This window comes from Scardinius erythrophthalmus (assembly GCF_964197995.2).
Source record: "Scardinius erythrophthalmus genome assembly, chromosome: 14".
Classification (NCBI taxonomy): Eukaryota; Metazoa; Chordata; class Actinopteri; order Cypriniformes; family Leuciscidae; genus Scardinius; species Scardinius erythrophthalmus.
This window is the reverse complement of record NC_138234.1, coordinates 782,501-795,124: the sequence shown is the minus strand read 5'-3', so window position 1 is coordinate 795,124 and position 12,624 is coordinate 782,501. Positions and strand designations below refer to the sequence as shown.

General features: G+C 40.7%; 1 pseudogene across 1 annotated transcript; it reads right to left on the bottom strand.

The window, feature by feature from the left end:
* Window positions 1-338: 338 nt before the first annotated feature.
* LOC308701579 (myosin heavy chain, fast skeletal muscle-like) lies at window positions 339-10,009 on the bottom strand (annotated as a pseudogene). Its single transcript, XR_014032263.1, has 35 exons — window positions 9,965-10,009; window positions 9,783-9,875; window positions 9,622-9,685; window positions 9,422-9,520; window positions 9,235-9,338; window positions 8,914-9,052; window positions 8,715-8,833; window positions 8,461-8,610; window positions 8,202-8,372; window positions 7,820-8,126; window positions 7,517-7,579; window positions 7,349-7,436; window positions 7,160-7,277; window positions 6,928-7,051; window positions 6,117-6,253; window positions 5,780-6,035; window positions 5,451-5,693; window positions 5,190-5,366; window positions 4,950-5,095; window positions 4,770-4,860; window positions 4,271-4,660; window positions 4,069-4,196; window positions 3,847-3,965; window positions 3,556-3,752; window positions 3,278-3,461; window positions 3,026-3,191; window positions 2,807-2,931; window positions 2,289-2,597; window positions 1,976-2,179; window positions 1,756-1,881; window positions 1,176-1,346; window positions 975-1,079; window positions 796-891; window positions 554-685; window positions 339-433 (listed from the first exon to the last, which is right to left on the bottom strand). The product of XR_014032263.1 is annotated as a myosin heavy chain, fast skeletal muscle-like (transcript).
* Between the last annotated feature and the right edge of the window lie 2,615 nt (window positions 10,010-12,624).

The following is a 12,624-nucleotide window of genomic DNA, read 5'->3' as shown; positions in this document are numbered from 1 at the left end:
TAAAGAATTTGAGATTTTATTTGCACACAGTAATTCTTATTCATCAATAAAAGTGAGAAGCTTGGACTGTATAGCTTTGTATTATGTTTGACAGATGAAATTATTTTTAATTTAGCTGAATTTTAAAACGAGTATTTTGAGGTATTGAGTAAATGAGGTATTTACACACCTGTAAATTTGGTAGAAACTTTCCTAAGCGACATAAATCGCATTCAAGGTATGAATTCTTTTTTATTAGTCCATGCACTCTCTGAGAATTGAACCCTTGATCTTGACATTGGTGCCATGCTCTACCAGTCTACAATACAGACAGACAGAGAGCGCCTTGATAAACTGCATTTAATGGACATGTAAGACACAGTACAAGTCAGTCATATTATATGCTTGCTTGTAGATGTGGTGTGATGTCTCATCTTCATTCTTCATCCTTGCTCTGCAATAAATAAAAATACATTAAGTTGCATGTTTTTTTCCCCAGTCAGAAACACATGTATATTAAGCAGTGTACTTTAAGATGAACCCCCTACTCCTTTTGCAGAAAAATTCACAATACCTTTCCAACTTCACGGCTCTTGGCCCTCAGCTTGTTGACCTGGGACTCTGCGATGTCAGCGCGCTCCTGAGCCTCCTCCAGCTCATGCTGCACCTTCCTGTACCTGGACAGGTGAGTGTTGGCCTGCTCCTCCTGTTATGATTACTCAAGATATTCAACCCATTGCATTGCAGTGCATACATGGCACTGGACGTTCTTGTCAATAGTAAAACTTCACGCTCAAGATTTGAAATTAGACTCACAGCTTCTTCAGACTGGCGCTTGTAGGCCTTCACTTTCAGCTGCAGCTTGTCTACCAGATCCTGCAGTCGGGTCACGTTCTTCTTGTCTTCCTCAGTCTTTGGGTGTAAATATTGGTCATGGTCTTAGTTAAACTGTATATTGTAAACGGTGGTAAATTTCTAATTAAAAGTAGTTTTACCTGGTAGGTAAGTTCCTTCACTCTCCTCTCGTATTTGCGCACTCCTTTCACAGCGTCTGCTCCACGTCTCTGCTCGGCTTCAACTTCAGACTCTAACTCGCGCACCTTCAGTAGAGAGTTATTGTTTTGCCGGTCAAATCTCTGCCATGACCAGTATATCTAAGAATGAGTTTTGTTAAGCTCCTGAACACTCAAATTTACCCTGGACTCCAGTTTCTGGAGCTGTTTCTTTCCACCCTTCATGGCCAGACTTTCGGCCTCATCCAGACGGTGCTGCAGGTCTTTGACAGTCACCTCCAGGTTCTTCTTCATCCTCTCCAGGTGAGCACTTGTGTCCTGCTCCTTCTTCAGCTCCTCAGCCATCATGGCAGCCTGAAATATAAGCCAATTTAAGTTAACTAACCTATTGAGATGGGCAGTTGTGGCCTAATGGTTAGAGAGTCAGACTTGTAACCCGAAAGTCAAGGGTTTGATTCTCAATACCAGCAGGTAATGACTGAGGTGCTCTTCAGCAAGGCACATAACCCCCAATCGCTCTCTGGGTGCCACAACAAAAAATGGCTGCTCACTGCTCCTGATGTGTGTGCACTAACTCTAACTTGGATTGGTTAAATGCAGAGGACAAATTCTGAGTATGGGTAACCATACTTGGTCTTCACTTTCCTTCACTTCATAGCTAAAAATACCTTCTATGTATACTCCCTTTGTTACCACATGAACCTAAACACAAAGTCAAATAACTGTTTAAATTAGAATAGAGAAGCAGAATGTAAACACTCACATCAGTGATGGCCTTCTTGGCCTTCTCCTCAGCATTTCTGGCCTCCTGGACTGAATCTTCAACCTCACCTTGAACCTGGACCAGATCAGTCTCAAGCTTCTTCTTGGTGTTGATAAGACTTGTATTCTGTGGGATGTAAGCAGTTAGTTTAGTGTACATTATATATGAAAGTTTATCATGTATCCTGAAATTGTTCCAAGTATTTAGTCATTTTTTGTACTTGTGAGTGCAGCAGTCCCACACGCTCGCTGGCATCAACCAGCTCTTGCTCCGCCACTTTGCGGCCTCTCTCTGTTTGCTCCAGTGCAGCTCTCAGCTCCTCAATCTCTGCTTGCATCAGGTTATTCCTGCGCTCCACCATGGCCACCTGTTCCTTCATGTCCTCCTGTCCTCTGAGAGCTTCATCAAGGTGCAGCTGGGCATCCTGTGGCAACATTCTTTCTTTGTTAGTTATCTTGCTTTGGTTCATGTATCATATTCATTTTGTCAAACATGCAATACTTAATCCATTTCCACATTCTACAGAAAGATGCCTTGAGTTGGCCTTGGACATTCCTGAGCTGTTTCTGGGCCTCAGCAGCCTGGCGGTTGGCATGACTCAGCTGGACCTCCATCTCATTCAGATCTCCCTCCATCTTCTTTTTGACTCTCAGGGCATCATTTCTGCTCCTGATCTCAGCGTCCAGAGTGCTCTGCATGGATTCGATCACTCTTTGGCTGTTCCTCTTGATCTGTTCCATCTCTTCATCCTTCTCAGCAATCTTCCTGTCAATCTCGCTCTTCACCTGGTTCAGCTCCAGCTGCACACGAAGAATCTTGGACTCTTCATGCTCCAGGGTGCCCTACAAGGACAAAAGGAAACATTTTCAATCTGTCACAATATACTGTAGCCTCTAGAGTGATGGCAGTACATATATGAAGGTTTAAGAAGGCCATAATTAGCAGAAATTAAGATTTTCATTTAAGGTTTAGAACCATTCCATATTCAATGTTTTAATGTTATGCAGAGCAATGGTATCATAATGTTAGTATCATAGCAAAGCAATGGCACCTCAGCTTCTTCAAGCGCAGTCTGGATCTCTGATTTCTCAGACTCCACTGTCTTCTTGGCTTTCTCTAACTCGTGAATGCTCTTTCCAGTCTCTCCAAGCTGCTCAGTGAGGTCAGAAATCTCCTCTAAAAGGGTTGAAAAATCATAAGTGTAAAATTTTCTGTTTTAATGCATCTCTTTTTTTTAGTCCTTGGTGTACAAAAATAAAAGTTGCATTACGTTGCAGATTCTTGTTCTCCCTCTTCAGTGTCTCGAGGTGGTCAAGAGTTTCCTCGTAGGAGTTCTTCATTTTGAAAAGCTCAGTGCTGAGAGAACGAGCTTCTTTCTGAGCACCTTCTAGTTCAGCCTGACTTTCCTCATACTTTTGTTTCCACTCTGCTAGCACCTGAAAATGAAAGAAATGTAGTCATTGTTAATTAAGTCCTCGGTTCATCAGTGTTTAGGTTTATAGGTTATCCATGTCTTTCTTACCTTGTCAAAGTTTCTCTGCTTCTTGTCAAGGTTGGCTGCCAATGCATTTGCCCTCTCCACATCAATCATGAGATCCTCTACTTCACCCTGCAGTCTCTGTTTGGTCTTTTCCAGAGAGGCACACTTTGAGTTCACCGCCTCAATGGATTCTTCAGCATCCTGCAGACGCTGGGCCAGCTTTTTCCTGAGGGAAGTGATATGAAATTATGAAATCTTACTATTATATTATATCATATTAAATGTAGGATACTGAAGACTTGTTCCAATGATGTATTTACTTGGATTCCTCAAGCTCCTCAGTGCGCTGGATGGCATCAGTCTCATATTTGGTTCTCCACTGAGCCACTTCACTGTTGGCCTTAGACATTCCACGCTGGAGTTCAGCTTTGGCCTCCTGCTCTTCCTCAAACTGCTCTCTGAGCAAATCACAGTCATGGCGGGCAGACTGAACCCCATGGGCCAGAGCGTTCTTGGCCTATCAGGCAGAACATTTTGAGTTTTTCAACAGTCTACCATCCATACAATGGTTAAGATTATCAAAAAAGCTAATTAATTATGTATAACTCTACCTTGACTTCTTCCTCAATATGTCTTTTGAGTTCCTCAATTTGCTGTGTATAAGCCTGTTTTCCTCTAGTTAATTGTGAAACAAGTGCTTCTTTCTCTTCCAGTTGGCGACTAAATTCACCTTGGAAACAGGTTACAGATATTACAATGAAATAACAATAACATACAAAATTTTCACTCATAAAAAAAAAAAGCTTTTACACGTGTAGCTTACTCTGTCTTACCATTTTCAGTCTGAAGTCTTGCACGTTGTGCATTTATGTCATTCAACTAACGAATATTTTCATCACTCTTTGATTTGATTTCACTCAGCTGGTCTTCCAGGGGTACGGCACATCTTCTCTAAATTAGCCTAAAGAGATTCAAGGTTATATCCAGATGTTTGTAAAGATGATTTTATATTTAAAAATCCTCAAATGACATTACCTTTGCTTTAGCCACAGCCTCCATGTTACTTGTCAAGTCATCAATCTCCATCTTGTATTCACTCTTCTCCTTCTCCAGCTTCTGTTTGACCCGCTGAAGGTTGTCGATCTGTTCTCCGAGTTCAGCCACACTGTCCGCCTGCTTCTTCCGGAGAGCAGCAGCCGTTGCTTCATGCTGCAAGGTGGACTCTTCCAGATCACGACGCAACTTCTGGAATTCAGCTTCACGCTTCTTGTTCATCTCAATCTGGGCAGAAGTGGCACCACCAGCTTCCTCAAGCCTCTCACTGATCTCTTCAAGTTCCCTGGAGAGATCTGCTCTCTGCTTCTCCACTTTAGCACGAGCAGCTCGCTCGGCCTCAATTTCCTCCTCCAGCTCCTCTATACGGGCCTAAAGAAAGAAATAAAAATTAATTATCCAGTGATATTTGTAATGCGGGTTATCCCAGCTATGCATCTACTTCACAGTTTCACATAGAAATGATTAAGGTTAGGGTTACCTGAAGTTCTTTGATCTTCTTCTGAAGCTGTGCTCCCAAAGACTGTTCATCCTCAATCTTGCTGAGAAACTGACTTATCTCAAAGTCTTTCCTGTTTTTGAAAGTATTGTTTTTTTTAAATGTGCAGAATACTTACTTTTTGTAAAATGTGTAATTGTGTAAAGGCTGATGTCCACTCACTTTTTGATCTTCTCTTCTGATTGCTGTTTGTCATTCTCCAGGTCCATTATGGACTCCTGGGCCAGTTTCAGATCACCTTCTAGCTTTCTCTTGGCTCTCTCAAGGTCCATACGGAGCTTCTTCTCCTGCTCCAGTGAGCCCTCAAGCTATTGTCATGACCAGAGCATTTAATTATGGTATAGAGACACAACATTAATTTGCTATTGATATATGTTCTTATTCTCAGGCCAAATATCTTACATCATCCACTTGCTGCTCAAGTTTTGTCTTAGATTTAGTCAGAGTGTTGACTTTGTCTTCCTCTGCCTGAAGGTCATCAAGAGTCTGCTGGTGTGCCTCTTGGAGGGCTTTCTTCTCTTTGGTCAGCTTGGCAATGCTCTCATCCTGAGAGGCCATCTCCTCTGTCAGGTTTTTCACCTAAATGGAAACATTGTTCACTGGTTTCATCCTCAAGACCCTGAACAGTCAGCAGTGTGAAGAACATGTGAAAATATTATTGACCTTATTTTCTGTTGCATGTTTCTCCTTCTCCACTTTGGCCAAGGTGAGCTCCAGGTCGTCAATGTCTTTCTTCAGTTCAGAGCATTCGTCCTCCAGTTTCCTCTTCTTGGCAGTCAGTTCAGCATTGATTTCCTCTTCATCCTCCAGTCTCTCGCTTGTCTCTTTGAGTTTGGCCTCGAGCTGGATCTTGCTTTTAATGAGACCTTCACATCTCTCCTCAGCATCAGAGAGGTTTTCAGCTTCCTGTTCATTGAGATGGATTTAGCTTAATGGCTTTTGTTCATAGCTTTAGCATTTACATTAGGATCAATAAGAGCTGAAATACTCACAGATGTTACTTGCAGTAGAAGGTCGTTTTTCTCCTGAAGAAGTGACACCATTTTTTCTTCAAGCTCCTTCTTTTTAGCTAATGCCTTTGTTAGATCCTCCTTCATTTTCTCAAAGTTATCCTTCATGGCTGCCATTTCTTTCTCAGTCTCTGCACTCTTTAGAAGAGGCTTGATCTTGAAGTACAGCTTCATCCATGGCCAATGTTTCACATTCATGAATGAGCGGATGTTGTATTGGATGGAATAAATTGATTCTCTGTGTAAATTGCAATCAGTAAATTAGTCATTATCAGTCTTTCACAACAAACAGCTGTGTTCCAAACAGTTTTTTAAGTACCTCCTTTCCATCATTTTGACAAACTCCTTCCTCATGACGTATCCACGGCACAAAGCCTGAGTCATGGTAACCAGCGTTGCTAATTTCTCATCTCTCATCTCCTCAAGAGTACCCAAGAGACTAGCTTTGAAGAACACCTACAAGAACATTTGGAAGATAATAGATTTAAAAAAGGCCAAGTAGTCCTCATTATTGTAGATGTGAAAATAAATCTATTATATTCTATACTATAACATACATTGACATTCTAGAGAATTCTGTGCTGTCCTCTTTGACTCAATTCTTTAGGGAGGCAAAACAATGTCTCTGTGCACAAAGCAGGATCCATTAAGGAATGCTTTACTAAGTCTGGTGTGGAAGAACTGTACTGTTTACTGTATTGAAAACGAGACGCCATCACCGCATCAGTGCCTGACCTTACTGATGCTCTTTTGTTTGAATGGCAGCAAATTCATGCCTCCATCTTCACCATCTAGTGGAAGGCCCTCCTCCCTCAAACTGTTGCATTAAAATTGCAAGTGCAGAATTATTTAGAATGCCATTGTGTAATTCAGCGTTTTGTTTTCCATGGAATTTCTAAAATGACTGAACCTGTTAATGGGATGCTTCACACAAAAATGTGTGTAAAAATTTACTCAGGTTGTTCATTTTGCACCACATTAACTTTCAATGTATGGAAAAAAAACTGCTGAAACATTCTTCAAATATCTTCACTTGTGCTCCACAGAAGAAAGTAAATGGTACAATTTACGACGTGAAGGTGAGTAAATAAGGACAGAATTGACATTTTTTGGTATCTTTCGTTAATCACCTTGGTGTGTCCAAACTTGTATTGGGTGTGGTCAACATCAATAGAGCCCAAGAGTTTCTCTGAAGCCTTTTTGTTGTCAATGAACTGTCCGTCAGGGATGACGCTAGCATTTAATACTTTGTATCTAGCGGACAGTCAGAGGAGAGTCATGGGGGATAAAAATGGTCATAAGAGGATGAAGATTATGTGGTTCATCATCTCTAATTCAGTGGTTGCAAAAAGGTGTCTTTACCTCTGCTTGAAGTCACCATAGAGGATTCTGCTGGGGAAACCCTTCCTGCAGATTCTGATGCCCTCCAGCACACCATTACACCTGAGCTGGTGGATGACCAGGAAGTTCTCCATCAGACCTGCAATGGAAATGTTCTTAAGGTTCCAGAGATATTTTCAAAACCTTTGAGTCTTCAGAGATTAGGATTACCTGGAGTCTTGGACTCATTAGGAATCAAGCAGCGCACAAAGTGAGGGTGAGTGCTCCTCAGGTTAGTCATCAGCTTACCCAAGTTCTCCTGTGGAAACGCCTGTCATTAGTCTAATCTTTAATGGTGTAAAAATTCACATTCTTCATAAAGATAGAGAATCTGTTTACCCTGAAAAGTGCAGACACTGTCTGGAAGGACCTTCTTCTTGCCTTTCTTTCCTCCTCCCTCAGCTGTTTTATGTCATTGAAAAAAAGGGTCTTTATTGATCTTGTATTGCTTTCCATTAACCCCTTCAATAAATCTCTATTTGAATGTTGTTGAATCTATTGATATCTTGCATAGATATATATAAAATTTTCATGATAGTTTAGAATCTGCGATCACATAGTGTGTTACACTCTGATAATCTAAGCATGTGTATTGAACATAATCATAACACAAAGGAACTGAGGAAATGCAAATGTTCGTACCATCAGCAGCTCCATGAGCGGCATACAGGAAGGCCAGCACTTTGAGCGATGACTTTTGGTAGAGTTGCACGACAGAGTCGTTCAGTGGATCCTTGTTCTTGTCCAACCAGCCAGCAATGTTGTAGTCCACAGTGCCGGCGTAGTGGACCAGAGAGAAGTGGGCTTCTGCCTTACCTTTGGCAGGCTTGGGCTTCTGGAAAGCTGGACATTTGCCCAGATGCTGATCATATAGCTTGTTTTTGAAGCTTGTGTCTGTAGCCTTGGGGAACATGCACTCCTCTTCAAGGATGGAGAAGATGCCCATTGGCTGTTGAAGAAATATTCATGCTCAAGTACAGGCACAATATGAATAATCATTTAAATTTGCTGAATGTCCTCTTACCTTCTCAATGAGCTCAATGCAGGCAGCCAAGTCCATACCAAAGTCAATGAACTCCCATTCAATGCCTTCTTTCTTGTACTCCTCTTGCTCCAGAACAAACATGTGGTGGTTGAAGAACTGTTGCAGTTTCTCATTTGTGAAGTTGATGCAAAGCTGCTCCAAGCTGTTGAACTGACAATTAAGCAGAGGCAAGTTATTACTATTGTCTATTATGTTTTATATCCTGATTGTTACAGAGACTTTGATAGCTGAAGCTCACATCAAAGATCTCAAATCCAGCGATGTCCAGCACACCAATGAAGAACTGTCTTGGCTGCTTTGTGTCCAACATCTCATTAATACGGACAACCATCCACAAGAACATTTTCTCATAGACAGACTTGGAGAGCGCAGAGACTGCGTTGTTCACCTGAGAAATTCAAAGGTCAGCGTAGATCATATCATTACTCTTTTACTTCACAAGACAACTATGAATGTCTACGAGACACTTTATTCGAGTAGATAAGTGATCACCTGTGGTACTGTCTGGCCTTTGGTCACCATCTCATTCCCGACCTTCACTCTGGGGTAACACAGAGCTTTCAGCATGTCAGCGGAGTTGAGGCCCATGAGGTAGGCGATTTTATCAGCCACTGAGGAAGTTTTACTCATTATTGTCACTAATGAAGTGAACGTTTACATGTTTATAGTATGTGCTAATTGTACGTCTTACCCTCGGTGCCGTCAGGCTCGGCCTGCTCTTCTCTCTGCTTCTGTTTAAACTTCATGCCTCCATGATGCATCACAGCTCCTGTCAGCTTGTAGATGCTGATTTTCTCATCAGCAGTGAAGCCCAGGATGTCAATGGCAGTCTGTTTTTATATGACCAAATGAATCTCACATTATTCTTTAGCGAGTCAAAAAGAAGGGTATTTTATATTGTATGTCATTCAGTTTATTGTAGTGTTTTTTGGATGTTTGTTTGCTCAGATAAATTTAATAAAATCTTAAAATACTGCTTCTACTACTAATAATAATGTAGTTGTCCACATACATCTGTGGCAATGAACTCCTCCACATCATCGATACTCTTGACAGTGATTTCGCCCTGGCTGATCATTGGATAGTCGTAAGGGTTGGTGGTGATGAGCAGGGCCTCTGTAAAGAGTTGATGTGCAGTGTGTTAACAGTGTTCTCAAACATGGAAATAAATGAAATGCACAATACTGTAGATTTCTCACCGAGCAGCTCTGGCTTGTGTCCGGTCATGAGCTGGTAGAAGATGTGGTAGCTCCTCTCCGCAGACAGCTGGAATGTTACTCTTGACTTTTCCAGCAGATCTTCCAAAGACAAAAATGGAGAAAAAAGTTGTTGATTTTAATCGATTAAACCACATCTTACCCTCCAAATAAAATGTCTGGCTTAAAATAATGTTACTCACAAGTTTCAATATCAGCTGAGGCCAGTTTTCCAGTGGTCCCAAAGTGAATCCTGATGAATTTACCCTATGAAGATTGAAATTATTTACAAAAGGTCAGCTGTTTGCCAGCTTTGAAAGTGTGACTGAAGTTGTATAATGTTATAATCATTAGTTTAACTCACAAAACGAGAGGAGTTGTCATTCCTCACAGTCTTGGCATTACCATAAGCCTCCAGCAGAGGGTTGGCTGCCACTATTTGGTCCTCCAATGATCCCTATATGTAATTGTAGGAAAATGGAAAGTTATTAGGTAAAACACAAATACTGTAATCAATTACATTGTCTTGAAGAGATATTCACTAACCTGCATTTTTCCAGGGACATTTTCTGCCTTCTTTGGTCCAGACATCGCACCAACAGTTGCAAGGTACTGGATGACACGTTTCGTGTTCACAGTCTTTCCTGCACCAGATTCTCCACTGGAGGTTCACAATAGATCATTATTTAGCCATAAATCCTCTACGGATTTACATTATAATGGAAAAGCTTCAGGTTATTGCAAAAGAAGAATATTCACTCACGTAATTAGGACAGACTGGTTCTCGCGATCTGAAATGAAACCATGAAATGTTAACAGGGTTTCCAAATTAGGTAGTACTTTACATTAACTTGAAGGCATAAAGTTTTATAAAATGTTTAATTATTTTTTCTAGTCATTCATTCATGTCAGTGCATAAAAATAAGGTTCAGTAAAATTATAATGCAATAATGCATGTAATACTTAACGGTTGTTATGAATGCAACGTTGAAAAAAACAGCTTGGTCTGGTTTACTAGCTAATAATTTTCAGACCTTTTTTTTATCATTGAATAATACAAAATGTATTATTTGTATTTAATCCATTCATCTATCAAGGCTACATTTTGGCTCTCCAGCGGTTGAAGCATTAGACTAACCCTTACTTGTGGAGGACCAACTTCCAGATAGTAGTCGCCTGAACTCTTTGCTTTTTTCACGGATATGACGTAAACACGCACGGATGAATGAAATGGTAGTTTGCAGTTTCCTGCAATATAAACTTTATATATGATAAGGCAAAAACTGTAATGGATTTATCATGTATGTGCACATTATTTACATTTTGTTAATATAAAACAACTTAAAAATGCACAATCAACAGTTTATAGAAGGTGAAATGTACACTTATATTTTACATTTTGTAGTTATTGTGAATGTTTAGTTTTTTTCATCATGTCAAAGTTTGTCATAACTCTGGTTTGTTGAGACACTTCTGGAATCCACCTACCAGTGAGCATGAACTGGTAGGCGTTGTCGGAGATGGAGAAGATGTGAGGCGGGGCTTCAATCCTCTTTTTGCCTCTGTATCCACCCACAACGATTGTATCGTACACTGGGAGCCACTTGTAGGGATTGACGGTGACGCAGAACAAGCCAGAGTAGGTCTGAAACGGAGATAGATAGTCCAGTTTTACAATGCTGCCGCCCCATCCCAGGAATAAAATATGATTTGCTTAGACTTACGTAGATCATCCACGCTGCGTAACGCTCTTTGAGGTTATACAGCACAGTAGGCTCATTGAGGTGGGTCATCATGGCCATGTCCTCAATTTTGTCGAACTTAGGAGGATTCATGGGGAAGATTTCAGTGTCTTTCACCGTGACAGTCTGTAATGAACATTGATCAGTGATCAAGAGAGACTTTCATGCACTCATTTGTATATTTAACTGAAGAACTCATGAAACTTACTTTCCCACTGTGAGTTTTCACAGTAGCTTTTCCACTCTCTTTACTGACAAGTGTACCCTTCAGGTACATCTCGTCCGCATCTGTCACGAAGAATGCCGTCTTGGCATCGAAGGGGGTGTTCTGAGCCTCTATCCTCTCTCTCTCCGGCTTGCGGAGGTAAATGGCCGCTGGGCCGAAGCACTCCATTTCACCATCTCCCATGGTTGCGGTTTACTGTGGAGTAATATATTCACCTTAACGCTGCTTAGTATTACCTCTCTACTTTTCTCAGGTATTATCTTTACAGTGTTGTAATCAGTTACTTATCAGTAAATGTAACTGGTGTTAGTTTACCTTTTGCGATGTTCCGAGAGGAAAACAGCGGCTGTCAAGTTATGGTTTCTGAAAAAGACTAAGAGATAGTGACGTATATTAGCATCTTCAGTTATGGGTTATCATCATTCATCAATCATCATTTGAATAAGAACACTCAGGCGTTCTACATTAATTCTTAAATTAAAATGAAACTGACCAATTAAAATGTGCAGTTCCCTCACCTTAGCCTGTTCACTGTAAGTCTTCGGGGTTAGGGCCCCGTTTATATAGTGTGATTACTAAGCGCTCAGCAGAACTGTCCCGCCAGATTTGATCATGTTACTTCTTTATGTGGTGTGATATTTCTCTTTTCCAGGGAGGAAATAGGAAGATGTTGTCATTCACCTAATACGAGGAATACAGTTACATTGGCACACACAGATAATGAGATTTGGGCTAAAAGACATGGCATAAAAGTTTGTCACGGCCCATGATATTTTAGATTGTAACTTTCATGTAGATATTAGTTTTTTTTTCATGCAAATGCATTGCCTGTTTGATAAGTTCAATTTGATGTTGCCTAGGTCCAGTTTCAGTGCAGCATCTTTAAAAGTAATGGAACGTGGCACAGCAGAGAAACGTTTCAGGAGACATCAAAACTTGTAACTTTGAACTTATTTGTCAGTTAAAATGGCTTTGTCTGTTCCTGATGTTAGTTTACATTGCAATTAAGGTTTTGATATAAATGTGGTTAGTGATCACATGAGCAAGGGGTAGAGAGTACAGCTTGGCTGGTTTTCCAAGAATTCTCCCAACTTTTGCCAGCAGGAGATAAAATAGACAGTAACAAGTCATCCTTCCAAATGAAAAATAATATCTCTGACAGATTTTTTTCATCGGGCCATTACATCTCATCAGTCACAGCATAACGTAAACTGGACTCATAGTGAAATTATGACTCA